Raw genomic sequence first — 17,839 nt, forward strand, 5'->3', positions numbered from 1 at the left:
GTAACACTAAAGGAGGAGAAAAAATCATCACAGAATGTTGATAATTAGAATTTTATAAAATATTATCACAGATGACATATTTCGTAGAGGATTTAAGGGGTGAATAATTGGGTGGAGTGTTATACGAGAGAATTTGTATTAATAATTTCAGTATCAGAAAGTTGTTGAATTTTAAGGCGGTTCAAAATAAATTGTTAGGTTAGAAAAGGTGAGACTGACAATAACCAGGAAATTATTTTTCTAAGACTGTTTTCAAACCTTAGAGAGACCCTCATTTGTTTCGATCACAACCTAAAGTTTCTACCTCATATTTATATCCTATATTTAAACTTTACAAAAATCAATTTTTGATTAAAATTCCGACTAGGAGTAAGTGAAAACTTTGGGATCTAGTCCATTTACATGTAAACCTTTAGGAAGAAATACTAAGTTAGTGTTATTATTTTGACTTGAGGTAAAATGTGTCTTATGAATTGTAGTAAAAGTAACCATAAAAATTATCCAGTTTAACCTAGTTGAAGCATTGGTAAATAAGTGCCATTCTGGCCTATCTGTCATAATCTTAGGATTCAGTTAGGAATTCAAAGAAATGTAAGCTAAGTTTCAGTTATGTTCTTTCATTGAGTCTATGAAAGCTATTTTAGGAGGGAAATTAAAATTCATTGAACTGCTATATATAACAGTTCTTTATAATTAATCCCCAAAGTACCCAACATGGACATTTTTCAGTAACAGAAGTATAAAAAAAGGGAAAAAAATTATTTTAAAGAATTAATCACTGCAGGGATTTTCATATTAGGAGCGAGGTACATTTCAGTTATTTCATTCTGTGTTGCGGGGAGATGGTCCTGGCAGAGTGAAGAACACGTGCAGGTAACTAGGCAGCAATGTGACTAATGTGCTTGGAAGACCAACAAGGAGACCAGCACGCCTGCAGTGGAATGGTCCACGGGGAGAGGACTAAGAGGGCATCAGGAAAGCAGGAGGCAACGAGATCATGTTCAGACTTGTAGGCCGTGTTAAGGACCTTGGCTTGTATTTTTAGTGATATGGAAAGTCATTGGAATGTTTTAATCAAATGAGTAACATGAGTTGTCATTGGCTTTAAAAAGATCATTCTGGCTGCTGCATGGGAGTAATGTCAGGACCAAGGACGGCACTGGAGACATTGGCTGAAATTTCCTGCAGCAATCCCAGGTGAGCCAGGGTGGCAGCAGTGGAGCTGATAAGAAAAAGTGAAACACAGAATGTATTTCACAGGAAGAACCGAAAGGATTTAAGTTGCATGTGGGAGATAAATAAGAGGGAGCTGTCAGGAGCAAGTGCAAGGACTTTTCCAGATCAAAGGGTGATGTTTCCATTTATGGGGCCAAACGGGGGCTGAGAAGTGAAGGTGTGGGTTAAATCGGGTTTCTTCTTGGGCATGTTGAGATGTCAGTTAAAATGGATATGTGAGGCTGGAGTTCAGGGAGGACCGTGGCTGGAGATAATAAATTGGAGTTTCATTTGCATGTCGGTTTTGCCTAAAGCCACTAGACTGAGAGAGACTGTTTAGAGAGTGAGTGTAGTTAGAAAAGAAGTTCAAAAACGGATCCTAGAGAGCTCTGAGGTTTGGAAGTTGGGGAGATGAGTAACCAGTGAAGGAGGATGAGTGAGGTACAAGGGCAATCAGGACATTATGATGTATATCCAGGTAGCCTTGTGGTGAAAGTATTTCAAGGAGAAGGAATTGATAATCTTAGTTAAATCCTGTTTAAAGTTCAGCAACAGGGAGGGTCAACAGGTGACCTTGACAAAAGCAGCCTGTGGTGTTGAGGGAAAGCGTGCCTGGGTTGGTTTCAAGAGAGGCTGAGAGTGGAGGAGGGAATTGCAGGCAGCAAGTATAGACAGTTCTCTTGAGGAAGAAAGAAGCTGAGAGATGAGTGATATTTGGAAAGGAAATGAGGCTAAGATACGTTTTTTTTTTTTTCATTTTGTTTTTAAAAAAATGTATGTAAAGTCAGCACAGGAGTGATCTGGTCAAGATAGGGGGGTGGGTGTGTGTGTGGACTGCTGCCCTTCAGTTAGCCGGGGGTGGGGGTGGGGTGGGGTGGGCCCTAGGGCCAGAAGGGGACCCTGGGGTGGGGAGTGAGGCAGAGGAGGTCTGGGATAGGCACACAGACTGTTCGGTTAGGCAAGGTGGAGCGTGTGGGCACAGAGGCAGGTTGGTAATAAGGTGTGCTGAGGCATGATGAAGTAAGAGGGGTTTAATGGTGTGTGTTTTAACATTTTATGTAGTTAATTTTTGTTTTTTCCTTTCTGTGGGCTGTCCTAGAGAGAGGGTTGGAGGGTGTGGGAATCAGAAGTAAGGAAGGCTGGTAGAGAGAAAAGCAGTCCTAGAAACAAAGTGAAAGGCTGGTGGTCAGTGGAGTTTTATTTTATTTTTAAAAATTATTAGCACCTTTAAAAAAATTATTAGCACCTTTAATTATTATTTATTTATTTAATTAATTTTTTGGCTGTGTTGGGTCTTCTTTTCTGCGCGAGGGCTTTCTCTAGTTGCGGCAAGCGGGGGCCACTCTTCATCGCGGTGCGCGGGCCTCTCACTATCGCGGCCTCTCTCGCCGCGGAGCACAGGCTCCAGACGCGCAGGCTCAGTAGTTGTGGCTCACAGGCCCAGTCGCTCCGCGGCATGTGGGATCTTCCCAGACCAGGGCTCGAACCCGTGTCCCCTGCATTGGCAGGCAGATTCTCAACCACTGCGCCACCAGGGAAGCCCCGTCAGTGGTGTTTTATAACAGCGGCTGCCTGTCCTCGGTTATATTGTATTCTCTCCATTTGTTCTAACTCTTCAGTCAAAACCAATAGCACATAGAGGATTGTCCCCTGACTTGCTTCTTTCTCTTCCTCTGAGTTTTTGTTGTTGCCGTAACTTCTGTCCCCCTCTGCACCTTGAACACAAGGGCTCCTGTGTGCAGCAGACTTTGACTAAAGAGTGGAGACAATGGAGGGAGAGTATAACATAATCCTTCTTGCCTTAATTAAAAAAAATCCTTTCCCTCATGCTCAGAGCAGTTGTTCTTCCTTTTTTGTGCTATGGATCCTTTTGGAAAACTAGGGAAGCTTATAAACCACCCCTCCCCCAATAATTTTTAGATGAAAACATTCATAGTATTTCAGGGGAAACCAATTAAAAAGATACAATTTTCAAAATATAAAAAGCACACTTGTGATATAATAATATGTAAGTCTTTATTGTGCATTAAACAACAAGATCTAGCGGCAGGTCGCATGACTACCTTAATTTCAAAGTAGTCAATGAGTAAACACTACTCCGAGTTATCTGTAGCAACTGAGATATAATATGAAAATGTTTGTGATTTCCACAGGTGACTAGGTCACAGGTATTGGTACTGTGATTTGTTGCCTACTTTCATAGGTAAAGGAAGTGCTAAATTTCAGCTAAAGGTTCATAAAAACAGAGATGAAATATTTTACCCCATTCAAGTTATATCCTGCACTCTGTGTGTGAACCATTTGGAAGTCTCAACTTCAGGCTAATCACTCTTGCCTCAGAGGAAATATTGCACCTCTCCTGTCCAAGGCTGATCCCATCACTCATGGTCTGGGCCCCTATTCTCTATTTTCTCTGGGACCCACTCCAAACAAATATCCCAGATTGCTTTTATATCTTGCATCTTCTTCTATCCATGGGTTTTCCCCTTCTTTCATGGAATGCACTTGCATTTCTTCCATCTTCTGTTTCCCATGAGGGCAGTAAATAGCCTAACTTGCCTGGATATGGCCAGTACATTGACTGGCACGTGCTCTTTAGACGTTTACTGCTTGTGGAAGGTGCTCATTCAATGTTTAGAATAAATAAATAGGTACTTCTCTTTCCCATGGAAATTCACAGACTTGTGTTTCAATTAGCAAATGCTGTAGCTGTCTTCCTTCTGCTGAAGGGAAGATCCTCCTAGGATCAGTGGGCATCATAATCAGCCCCGCTGGTACACTGAGTAGAGTAATAAGTAAACGCCTCAGCCAGTCCATGAAAGTTAACGTTCTCCTGGAGGGATATGCTAGATTTCCAAATTTAAGCAATTTTGTTAAGAAAAGTTGAGGGTGACTGTCTGTCAAACCTGTTCATTGGTTTCCATGATAATCTGATAAGAAAATGTTGAACGATTTACAACTTATAGCTCTACGTGTAAAATACAATTAACCTCAATTTCATTAAGTTGCGAATGTTTAAGTGTATATGTTTTAAAATATAGTTCTGATTTAAATTTTGTAGTAGATTAATGGAGACATGAGTTATCTTAGATTAAAAGGATAGAATTCAGTGACAGTAGAATTTAGTTTTGGAGAGGTATTCACTCTTAGTATTAGAACATGTTTTTGTCCTTGATATGAAATTACTTTTATTCTATCAGTGAATGCAACCTGTCCTGGATTAATCTACTTTTCTCATAATCCAATATCGAATATTCTTTGAACACATACCTCTAATTTATGTAGCTGTGAATTATATCTCTATTTTATAATATTTGTTCTGTTTTCTATTCTTTAATTATTGAAGGGTTACTTACGTTTATATATATATATATGTTTATGCCAACATAATGAGTCAGTTGAGGTAACTGTAAAGCTGTTACATCAGTGCTTGGCACATCATGAGCACTATACAATAAAATAAGGAACCACAAACATATATCTACACAAACACTTATTCTCTCCAGCTAGATTATAAACTTGTGTGTAAACTCTGTGAACACGCGACCTTGTTTTTCTTGAACATTCCCTTCTCCCAGGCATACCTGGCACAGCGTCTGGCCCATAGTAGACTATTAATAAATATTTGTTGCATGAATGTAAGCTCCTAAGGAGCAGTGGTCACATAGGGTGGGAAGAGAGATGGAGAAAGTAGAGAGTTTTTTGGTAACTCGTGATAAAGATGAGCACATTTCCGCCTCTTACGTATTTGTACTTGGTGCAATTAATATTTCTTACAACTACAAAATGACTATGGTTATGGAAAGTGGATGAGGTGTTGGGAGGTACATCATTCAGCCAGGACACACTGGCATGGCTGTCTTGCGTCTTTCTGGCTAGCCTCTATTCTCGTTGGATAAAGGCCACATCAGTTGGATAGTATTTTGAATATTATCTGTGGCCTTAAGTGAATATTTGGAAGAAAAGTTATTCAATTAAGCTGTGTAGATAGAAAAAAATATGTATACACACATATATGAAGGGAAGATCCTGATAGAATTAATGAGCATGCAAGCACTGTTGATAAATACTGTATGTCTAATTTTAAGCAATGACTGATATTTTAGCATATATAAACCGTTTATATATTAAAGAACCTATATAAATTACTAAGCTATATCTTAATATTATTAAAAATAAGATACTTTAGCATGTGGCATGTTGCTTTTTCTAGTTCCAAATGGCAGTCATGGTGATGGAAGTACATTATTATTGGTTTTATTACATTTATGTACTTGCCAGTTCAGTAGGGAACTCAACTATTTTACAGGGTCATAAAAATTAATTAGTAGCATTTTCTTCTTGTAATGATAAGCGCCCACATTAAAATTATCACATTCCGTGTACCTTATGCTTTGATCACCATTGTTTTATTCCTCCCCCTTAAGGAAAGGCAGAGCAACTACTACACTATATATATGCATAAAGTAATTTTATACTTGCCAATTGACCTTCCCTTGGGGGCTACTGTAGTTTTTATAAATAGCTTGCTGACTTCGAAGAAACATAGTTCTGTTCTTAGGAACTCATCTGGAAAGGGCATTTCTTTGGGGATATGGAGACCATGTGTGGAATTTCAGCTACAGGAAAAATTCTGGGATTTAGACAAAGAAATATTGGCTGGTTTAAAATTGAAGGTCCATTTGTGAAAAATTGGTTTGCTGTTAATAGCCATATTTTGTTTTTAGAACCTAATATATTGTGGGCTCATGGTCCCCAGTCTGGAGTTTTCAAACTCCTAGGGACCTGCAAACAGATTGGTACCACTGGTCATATTATCCTGGTCAAAAGTACTGATTTGAAGTAGTTTATCTTTGATTGATTTATCAAAAATGAGCAAATGTTTCTTACTTAAAAATGTCAATTTGTTTAGTTCACTGAATTTTTCATAAGATGGAATTCATGGAGTAAAAATAACAAAAAATTCCTTTGGGAAAGACTCATGTCAGCCTGAAGCCTGATCTCTGCAACTGTCATGTATGTGAGATTGTTGCCTCTAGAGATTTTATTGATTGAATTAATGTATTCATTTGTAAAGCTAAAAAGAAAGACTATTTAGGTGAATTTTACTTTTTTAAAAAATTGAGGTATAATTGACATACAACATTATATTAGTTTCAGGTATATAGCATAATGATATGATATTTGTATATATTGTGAAATGATCACCACGAAAAGTTACATCACCACACATAGTTATGACGGGTTTTTTTTTTTCCCTGTGATGAGAACTTGTAAGATTTACTCTCTCAGCACCTTTCAAATATACAATACAGTATCATTAACTATAATCACCATGCTGTACATAGTATCCCCATGGCTTGTTTATTTTATAACGGGAAGTTTGTGCCTTTTGACCACCTTTGGTCATTTCTGAATTTTACTTTATGGTGAATATCAAAGTTTAATGAACTACTTTTTATCCCACATTAAAATTTTTGGTGGAAGATGCAAGTGGTTTTATGATTTCAGTGATGAGAATACCTGTGGAGGTTGGTACATCTTACATATATTATTATCCTTAATGCAATGGATAGGTGATACTGAATTCATATTCTCAAAGTAACTTTTTTATGCTGGATTAAGAGATATCCAAAATAATATCCTTTGTTGTTTTCAGGAGCAGTGATATTTTTTTTCTCTGTTTTTGATTGTTTGTTTTACTTTTTTTTCTTTTTCTTTGAGGAAGGGCGGGAGGTCATGGTTAGACTAGCAGCACACGCCAGCATCAAGCTCCAAGCACTATGGATGTATACACACTCCACCACCAATTTCTCCAGATCATTGTAAAAGCACTAAAGCTGTCACTGAAGACTTAATTTTCTATGAATTCACTTTGAAACATTTACAAATTCAAACATTAAATGAATAATTGTAGAATTACCTGTTTACAGTCCAATTTAATTTTAAGAAAGCTTTGCTTATCATATTCTTAAATGGCTTAAATATGCTGATAAAAATTTCTCATTCTAGTGATTTACAGTCTTTTTCTTCAGGATGGTGTTTAAAATACCTGACCTCAATTCTTCTTATTGCAAGTTAAATTTTTTCCTGTTCAATCTGTAGTTGGAGGGAAAGTAACCGAGTTATTTGCATTTTCTCCGGGCTGCCTTTTTATGTTTGAGTATTATTAGGAAGCTCTCTATTCTTGTTGGCTCTCTTCCTTCAAGCCCCATGCTGCCTCGTCTATTTTATAACACTCCTTTAGTATCCTGAAATGATATGATACTCTACTATAATTTTATAGCAATATAAAGGAAAAATTACATTAAAATTATTTTTATAAAAAATTTTAACAAATACATTTTCAAAAATAACATGAATTTCAATATGGAAATGTTTGAGCAAGACCATAACAGGAATAATAAAGTAGTTAGATTCTTGTACATACGTGTAGCGTCACTAGGAAGACCACTGATACAAATGCAGGTTAAAAAGAAATTGGTTGTATCAATGACTCAAAAACAAGTGGTGCTGAGAATGTGGGTACGAATTTTTGATATGGTGCATCACTTTTGACAAGGCTCTGAACAAAACAAATCTCTTGACTTACATAGTTGTGTTTTTGAAAAATTCCATGTGTATTAAAAATCTTTCACAAATGCTATGTGTTTGTGTAAAACGAAGTAAAGTTCTAGACTCAGATAATTATAAACATATTTTTCACACTCATGAGTCTCTAACCATTCATTCAAAAGACTTTAGGGACCCAAGAACATTCTTTGTTGGGGACTGTCTTCTGTATTGGCAGCAAACATAGCAAGGCTCTTTTCAGCCCATGAAAAGCCAATAATATTCCCTAGTCACTGTGCAAGCCAAAATGTGATCACTTATTTTCAGAAAGACCAGCCCTAGGTGATTCTTTTGAGAACCTTTGCTCTAGGATAAGCTTTTAAACCTTAGGGCTTATTTTTTTTTTTTTTTTTTTTTAATTTTATTTATTTATTTATTTAATGGCTGTGTTGGGTCTTCGTTTCTGTGCAAGGGCTTTCTCTAGTTGTGGCAAGTGGGGGCCACTCTTCATCGCGCTGCGCGGGCCTCTCATTATCGCGGCCTCTCTTGTTGCGGAGCACAGGCTCCAGACACCCAGGCTCAGTAATTGTGGCTCACGGGCCTAGCCGCTCCGCGGCACGTGGGATCTTCCCAGACCAGGGCTCGAACCCGTGTCCCCTGCATTGGCAGGCAGATTCTCAACCACTGCGCCACCAGGGAAGCCCCATAGGGCTTATTTTTTAAAGCATCAGTAGTTTCTTCTCCTCCACTATAGACTGTCCACTTTTTTTTTTATCCTAATATAATCAATAAGGATAAGGACTTCACATTTGCTCATCTCAGAATATGCCTAATAGACATTGAATGGTGCAGCTATAATAATCTAGGTGTACAAATAAAATTTCAATCAAATGACCAGGTGCTAACAAACCTAACAAAATGCTAACAAAATGATTACCAAAGAGATCCTTTCATCTTCTTTAAGTGGAATTCCACTTCATGTAAAAATGGAGCATTTTATTTTAAAATACGTGGGGTAGAATAATAACACCAAACATTTGTAGGACACTTAAGTAACAGTTATGTTGCTTGCCTTATCTCTTATTTTTAAGTTTGCTAACCATCTGATAAAGCGGGCATTATTCATATCTTCACTTTACAAAAGCAAAATCAGAGCTCAGTTACCTTGCTCAAGGTCACACAACTATTAAATAGTAGAGCCAGGATTTAAACTTGGGTTCTTCTGACTCTACAGCAGTTGTTCGAAAATTGCAGTGGTGTTCAGATAAAGTCTTTTTGAAAGTGGGTCACCACTGTTAAAATGTGTCTAGCACAGACCTTCAGAGAAGCTTTCTTAATTTTTAATAACATATTTATCTGTAATTCCTCTTAGTTTCCCTTTTTTGGGGGCAGCTATATGTATGGGATATAAAAGTGACCTATACCCAGAAAGTCTGCTTGCTGGTGTTTAAATTTCAAAATGGCCGTGAGAAATTGATGGCGACCAGTACTCCAAACTTGCCGGCATCATGACGCTCATCAGCGATAAGCATGTGAGCTTAGTCTCCCTGTGTGGTCTAAAATGATAGAAAATATGAAAATACTGCCATGTACTTGACAAAAACTACATAAATAGTAAAACCCAGAAGGCAGAGGATAATGCTTATTTTTTGTCAACTTCAACTAATGGGAAAGCCTGCTTGAAAATTCTTCTGGTGCCAGTTACCAGTGAAGAAAATGAGTTTACGTTGCTGCCCCTGGTGATATTTGTGACTTCTAGATAGACAGTACCTTTTAGTCTCCTGTGTGGTATTCTTTTCAGCATTAGTAAATTTATTTAAAATAAAGTCATATGAATGGATCGAATGAGTTATGCTTGTGCTTGACAGTGAAATAATCAGATTCTCACTTATATTTAAAATTTAGAGAGGCTTCCCATTAAAAATAGCATTTGGTCATAGTTGCTGGCACAGCCTCTTTCCCTTCTCTGCTAGAAGAACGATGAAGACCTAGAAACAAACACATACAGTATTGCAGGGAGAAAAAGACTGACACTGCTAGAAATTTTAATGCATTTCCTCCACCTAGAAGGAACCGAACTGGGAAAAACCAGATTGTCTGATGAAACAGATAGCCCAGCCAATCTAAAGTAGGAAATGTAGTTTGCTGCTTTCGTAACATCTGCTGCTTGTTCAAACGCCCATGATCTTTAAACAGTGAGAAAATGAGGCTGCTCTCCATCTGCTGCAGGGGTGCTGTTTTTCTTAGGAGGCTATAGTATTACCATCACTTATGCCTCCATTGTCTTATGTCTTTCCACATCCATCCAGCAGCTGTATGAACAATAGAAAGCAGCAAGAGCATGAAGGACTGGGAGAGTTGGAGCTGCTGACTGCTTGCATCCTGATAGGAAGAGGTCTCCTCAGGTAGAGGGTTCAAGGTGGGAATGGAGAACTAAAGGGTAGACATTTTAGTCTTTGATGATCCTTTTTCAGACCAGCAGTGTTTAAGGAGAAGGTTCCTCTGCAGTCCGGAAGAGCAGCTTTAAAATAATGCCTGAGAGTCACTGGGAACTGGGCTTGTAACTCTTCACATTCCTGCTACAGCATTGAAAAGGGGTTTCTATAACCATCCAAGTGTGCAGTGAGCCAGGCCACACCCTCTGTTGATGGTGGACACCATCGTCATCATAGAAGAGGCAATAGAAAAACTCAACAGTGTGTGATCTGTGAACAGATACTGTGCTTGAGGATAAAGGTTGATCACCCTGAAGATGCAAGAGAGAAGCACATTTTGGGGAAATATTTACAACTAGAAGAACATTTAGAAAACAGTTTACCATAAGAGAACATAGAAGATATGGTATCTATGAAATTACAGCAGGGAGCTATAAGAAAACAAACTCATGCTTTAATAAAGGTGAGGAAAGATTGCAAGGAACACTAAAACTGAGAGCCAGATTTAAGTCTGCAGAGGAGGCAAGAAGAATTAACTGTCTTGAAAAACTGAATCAGTGATGTGAAGAACAAACCTCAGGAAGTTTCTTGGATTTTAGAGGATCAAGGGGTGCAAACAATGGGAGGGAGAACTGAAATTCAGTCTAAGAAAGATAAATATAAATGGCTGATAAAAATATGAAAATAATTCAGCCTTATTATGCAAAGAAATGTAAATGAAAATAATGAGTTCTCACTTTGGGCCAATCAAATTAACAAATATTAATCATGACACGCTTCTGACACAAGTTCAGTTAAAAAAAAGATGCTGTTTAAAATGTACAGTTACTTAATACTTCAATAAAAAACTAACACAACATTGTAAATCAACTGTACTTCAATAAAAAATGGACAGTCATTTAGATAGTCTGATAACATTTTCTTAAAGAGGTTAGCACTTTATCTAAAGGAATAATGCATATGTAATAAGATTTATATATAAGGAAAATAGAAATTGGAAAAAATCCAGTAAACTGTGAGAGACTTAAATGTAGTAATAACTTATAGTCTTAAAATCATGGTTTTGAAACTATCTAGTGACATGGAAGCATCCTTCCCTAATAATGTAGTTTCAGTGTTTCCCAAACTGGATGCTAATAGAGGAAAAAGGAAAATATATTAAGTGGGAAATAAATTTGGGAAGCTGCTTGCTACCCAAATTTGTTATGACTTGCTTCCTAAGTCATTTATTATGATTTGAAAAGTCATAATAAATATTAGCATATTATAGGCTCTGAGAAATCCTGCAATAAAGACATTTACTAACCATTTTACACCACAAAAACACTGTTTTTAGTGGAACATCTCCCAGAAGGATGTTCTTTAAATACCAGTTTGGGAAACAATATGTTTATGAAATAGAAGTAAATACATCAAATAACTTAAAATTATCTCTGAATAGTGGAATTGTTTTATGCTTTTATGTAACTCAAATTTTCTTCAAGAATTTCTTCAATAAGAATGCAATACTTTTTTTTAATATAAGAAAGTACAGCAAATGTATTAAAAAATTTGGGGGAAGTCCAGGTATAAAACTTAATAGTCATTAGAGGAACCATCATTCTGGTGGAATTCATGTCACGATTACTTGCTATTACAGAATTTTGGATTAGACATGTATTTTAAAATGTGGAGGGAGTTATTTTGACCGAATCTTTAATGATACTGACTTAGTTCCTCCTTAACTATGAATGATGAGTTTCAATAGACTAACAAATTGCGTTCTCCTGAGCCAAAATAGAATGAAAATAGTTATTGTTTGTTTGTTTTAATCAAAGAACTGAATACAACCCTTATATTATTTGTTATTAACCCTAACCATATGAAAAATAGTTCAGGGAGGTTAGTTGCTGTTGATGGTTGAGGGGTGTGTGTGTGTGTATGTGCACACTGTGTGTTTAAACTTTCTAACTTCTTCCTCATTTCTTCATTTTTAATACATCAAAGTGAAAAACACTGTAATCCTACCTCTTCAGAGTCTTTCTCCACCGTTTCCAAATCAACTTAAATTCTTCTAATTATTCACAGATGAGAATAAGTCCAAAGAATTTTTGTTCATGTTATTGTTCTGTTTTTTCTTCTCTTTCTTTTAGAGATGACTACCTTTCTTTTTGCAGCTATGTTAATAGATAAGCACATCAATCTAGTTTACTATTGCCCTAATCATATTTTATTAATGCAAGAATTTTTGGACTAACGGGAAAATCTGGAAGTGATTTAGATCCTTGCCTTTTTGAAAAATTTGAATTGTGGTCCCATCAGACTGTCTAGAGCAAGTTAAATTGGAAGGTGAGAGAATTAAGCTTCAGGAGGCTACACTTTGTTAGAATGGGTAATATTCACTGTAAGGTGTAAAGTGAAGTTGAAAGAAATGCGTGTTTTAGTTAATAATTCTTTTTTTTTAAAAAAAAAAAAACAGCTTTCCATCTTTTCAGTTATCCAAATGAATTTTTTATGATTTAAATGAAGGCTGTATAGCACACAACATGCATACCCTTCCCATGAGGGGTGCTTCAATGCCGAAGAGTCTATAGACCAGTCTTACCTGGTGTTCTGTAGTGTGTATAGGGTAAAATAACATTTCTTCCCTCACATTAATTGACTAGGTAAGACGTAATTTCAGAAGACCTTCTGTACATTTATTTTTAGAACAGTCAAAGAAAGTACTGGAATCCTCAAGTGGTTAGCTCCTGCATTCTTGATTTGGTGAACACTTTGATCAGTGTAGTGTAGCAGTTTTGCAGCCAAATCCTAAACCAGGTGGCATAAAGATAATGAACCTTAAAACAATGGGCTTCAGTGACAAGGCTTAAAAAAAGGGGTTAATATGCAGTAAAAATAACAGAGAAACCTGTGAAAATAAAAATACTTTTGAGTTCTTTTGGCTGCGACTGTGAGCAAAAATTATTTTAATTGCATATTAATGACTAAAGGGTGGTGTGGTTAGGATTTCAAAAGTAAATTATTTCCATTTCATCCAATGAAAAAGTCCTCTTCTTCCTGGGTCTCCAGGAGCTCAGTTAATGTTTTGCATTGTGATCAATGTGGTTTGGGGGATTTTCATCTGTAACTAATTAGAACTTGTTTTTTTTTTTCTTAATTTGAAATTCCACCCCCTTGGTGAAACTCTCTTAATTGGAATAAGAAAAGCAAATTTTTCTGTCCCATTCTCTCTTCACAAGTGATTCCCTATCAATTCCTAAACTGGGTGTAGCACTGCTGATGAAGGGAGAACTTGAAGGTTGAAAGAATTAATGTGGCCTGTCACTTTATTCTGTATCCAGATTTTTTTTTTTTTTTTTTTTTTTTTAACCAAGAGGGGAAAATTTGGTCTCCTTTGGGTAGGGAAGAAATAACGTAAGGTCTGAGAATTATATATGCTACAAACTTCAGGAGCAAAAATTGTGTATTCATAAGTGTTTAGAGATCCAGAAATGTTGTTCAGATGCTGAACAACTACTGTGTCCCACATAGTCATCAGACGTTACAGAATGACGTACATAATCCCAAGGGGCAGCTCTTGAGAACAAGGGCCATTTCTTATTTGTTAATTCACAGGTCTTGAATAGCAGTTTTTACATAAAAGGTTTGCTTAAATATCCATCAAGAAAGTTAAAAAACTGAGGCATAAGGATTCAATTTATGAATTAAATTGTATCTGTCATATTAAACTTGTTCTGTCTATTGGTCTTTTACAGCTAGGCATCTTTTTTCTTTTTTGAAGAAGAGGTGTTTGCTACTTATACTCCATGTTTTTCAAGTTTTGTATGGGTTTTCTCATCCTCCTATTAATAAGTACTGAGATTATATTATAGGAAATGCTGTTTTATAATAGTTGGAACTAGCTTTTCAGTTTGTCAGACCCATGTCTTCTTGATTCTAGGCATTTCTGCTGCCGGCCTCTCCTAGAAGTTCTTGGACTGAGTCCACCTAAAAGTTCACCTTATGTGTCTCTTCTACAGATCCCATTCCATCCTATTTTATTCTATCCCATTCTTTTATTCCTTCCTATACGTGTATATATTTTTCATTTTGGTCTTGAGAGTTATAGATAGTGTAGTGCAGTGATTAAGGGAAAGGACACTGCAGCTAAACTGGATTCAAATTCCAGTTCTGCTACTTACTAGCTGGACGATTTATGGTAAATTATTTAAGCCCTCTGTGTGTCACTTTCCTGATAGATAAAATTGGGATACTAATATCACTTACCTCTCAGAGCTGTTGTAAGATTAAATGTGATACTGCATGTAAAGTGCTTGGAACGATGTTTAGTGCACATCTAAATTCCTTTGTCTATCTTTGAAGACTGATTAGAACTTGATATTACCTGTTTCATCCCAGAGTATTTTCTGACCCAGTTTGATGGTCGTATTTCACTTTGACCAAGTTTGAACTCTTGCTTTGGTCTGCCCTGCATGTTCCTAGAATACTCTCCACACTGCTTCAGCTACTTGAATTCTAATTATCTGGGAGGGTGCGTGTCAAGCCTTCTATCCTACCCTTTTCTTACTATCAAAGTAAAGACATGGTCCCTGAACTCACAAAACTCATAGAGATTGCAAACCTTTTGAGTGCAGACACAGAAATTGCTTTTTGGTATCCCCAAACATTCTGTATTACAGCACTGAGCAAAAATGTTACCCAATAAATACATGCTGATTATAAAATTGTGCTTGTTGCTAATCTATTTAATAAAAGAGAAATGATATATAATAGTATAGGTCAGAATAGCCTTTTTCTATTTACAATTCCAGTTGTATGCTTACTAATAGATTAGGAATAATCAGAGGTTGTTTTCACATTGTATAGTCCCCGAACCTATTGTTTGAATGAAGTAGTAAGAGTAACGCTGAATTTCATACAGGTAGGTGAATAGTTTGTATTTACTGCTTGGTATACACATAAGCTATGAGGAAACTATACATTTTAGTGAAAATAATAACAGTAACCTTGCTGTACAGCAGGAACTATACCATAACATTGTGAATCAACTATACTCTAATAAAAACTAAAAAATAGTAGTAGTAGTTAACTTTATATAGTGCTTACTATGTGCCACATGGTACCTGTCTGCCAACACTGAATCTGGACTGAAAAGCTTTAAAAAAAAAATGAGGACAAGATGACTTGGGGAGATAACAAATTTAATTATAAATGTTAGAAACTTCTTTTTTTAATGAAAGATTTTAGTTTAGAGAGTTTTGTGTTTAATAGAGATGGTGCTTCTAGATAGCTCACCGGGCTGTATCTGGCTATGGGGGATATCAGATGGTGGAGGTCACCACAAGAAGTAGAGTGGGACAGTGGAGGACATTGTCCTTGCAACATGGAGTGCTGAATAACAGTTCTGAGGTTTTCTTTTCCACTGAAAGTCTCTCCAAGGACTTCAGGCTACTCAAACTGAAAGGTGAAGAAAATAGTAGCACTCTGTATTTATTTTGCAATATCTATTTGGTTTCTAATTTAGGCTGTGTGTTTTCCTTTAATGTTTCATTTTGACATAATATATTTTAAAATGGACTTTTCTTGTGGATAAACATTTTATGATATGATTTTCTTAAGTTCTAGGCGGCAATGTGGCTGTGTTTTATTTACTTGAATCACATGTGATGAGAACCAGACTCAAACTTATTTCAGAAATAGTGTTAATTATACAAATGAAAGAGGCAGTATCTTTTTGATTCATCTACACATTTCAGAGTTGCGCTATAGTGCATTCCTAAAACCATATCTAAATAATCATACAACATCTTCTAATGTTGGTAGGTATTTTATACTTGCCCATTGGAAGTTATATTTAATTAAATGACTACACAATAATGTGTGGTTGTCAGGTAGGATGAGATTTGGCATATGGGTAGCTACAGTAGTCCCCCCTTAGCTGTGATTTTGCCTTCCGAGGTCTAAGTTACCGTCAGCCAACCAAGGTCTCAAAATATTAAATGGAAAATTCCAGAAATAAACAATTCATAAATTTTAAATAGCACACCATTCTGGGTAGTATGATGAAATCTTACATCATCCCACCTGGGAGGTGAATCATCTCTTTGTCTAGCTTTACCCATGCTGTATACCCTACCCACCAGTTAGTCACTTAGCAGCTGACTCAGTTATCAGATGAACTGTTGAGGTATTGCAGTGCTTCTGTTCAAGTAACCCTTATTTTACGTCATAATGGCGCCAAAATGCAAGAGTAGTGATGCTGGCAGTTCAGATATTCTCTCATTGTGCCTAATTTATAAATTAAGCTTCATCATAGATATGTATGTCTAGGAAAAGACATGGTACATATAGGGTTTAGTACTACTCAGTTTCAGGTGTCCACTGGGGGTCTTGGAGTATCATATCCTACAGGGATAAAGACGGGGCTGTAGTATATGGTAATGAGGTTAAAGGTAACGGAAGATAGATTCAAATGTACATGACAAATTGTGTACTTAAATTGTTCTCTTAATTACTGTAGATTTTAGTTGATCTCCTACTGGCATATATAAATTAAGAAAAAGTCAGTGAAAATGTTGGTAGGTCATGTTATGTTCTCAGGTGTCAACATTTGGAGTGGGCAAAATTCAAAGAATATATGTTGCAGTAGCTGTGCTGTAAAGAAACAGTGGCCTGTGTCTAGAGTGCCCATCACTGTAATTACTGGAATCTAGTCTCCAGAAGACCCTCTCTTTGGGATACCACCCCAACATGGATCTCAACCTCTCCCATTTTGCACCTCCTTTATGGCAGGTGGGCAGTAATGGTGGCAGGTGGGAGGATGTCAGGATAAAAAGCCTGGATTAAAAAAAAAAACCCTTCAGTTATTAAAAAAAAATCAACTTCAAGTTACTGTTGGAGATTTTGCGGGGAGGAGTGGAGGTATGAGGAGGATTAGAGCGTCGTTCTGGATATTAGCGTGACCTGAATTCCACAGGAATGAAATGTTCATTAGGTGCCATTTCTGAGCCACGTAATTTTGTATTTCTTTTACAAACGGTTCATTTAATAAGAGTCAGAGACTTACTAAAAGACTTAAATTGTGTAGAAGTAGATCATTTCTTAGAATTTCTTGACTGTAGATTAGGAGCTTGACTTAGTTATGTTAGGCATTGGACCAAGGGGTACAAGCTCAAGGTGCTTTAATTGTGTTTTGGAAAATACTAGGACTGGAGGTTGAAAGTCAACAAAAAGTCAAACCCTCTTGATTGCCTTTTAATCAAGGTTATTTAAATCATATTTAAAATTGTACATCTTGAACTTATTTTTTTCTATTTAAATATGTTCTTTATATGACACAAATATTTTTGATAACTTTGGTATATGGAGGTTTGTTTTATAATTTACAAATGATATGTTTCAATACAATAATTTATAGAATAAGAAGTTTATGGATATAGTCTAGTTTAATTCAGAAATATAAATGTAGACTTATTTTTATTTATTAAAACTGAAAAGAATATAGTATGTAGTTCAAAACACAAAGCTGTTCATATATTGTTTTCTAAAATTTTCAGCAGTTCCTGTTGCCTTCAAGATGAAGTCCAACATCTCTTTCAAGGAAACCTCATCTTTCTCATTTGTTCCTTTGCAAAACTTCTCTTCGTCCCCAGTCT

The 17,839-nt window shown here is 36.4% G+C and overlaps 1 protein-coding gene across 4 annotated transcripts in view; it reads left to right on the forward strand.

The window, feature by feature from the left end:
• The window catches only part of BMPR1B (bone morphogenetic protein receptor type 1B), a 458,884-nt gene that overhangs the window by 128,664 nt on the left and 312,381 nt on the right, over positions 1-17,839 (forward strand). The window contains exon 1 of one of the 4 annotated variants that reach the window (XM_059922436.1): positions 10,102-10,172. The exons of the other annotated variants lie outside the window; for them this stretch is intronic. The gene's annotated coding sequence lies outside the window, so the exon portion shown is untranslated. Of the gene's footprint in view, positions 1-10,101; positions 10,173-17,839 lie in introns of those variants that run through there. 4 annotated transcript variants of the gene reach the window in all.

This window comes from Balaenoptera ricei, chromosome 5 (genome assembly GCF_028023285.1).
Source record: "Balaenoptera ricei isolate mBalRic1 chromosome 5, mBalRic1.hap2, whole genome shotgun sequence".
NCBI lineage: Eukaryota > Metazoa > Chordata > Mammalia > Artiodactyla > Balaenopteridae > Balaenoptera > Balaenoptera ricei.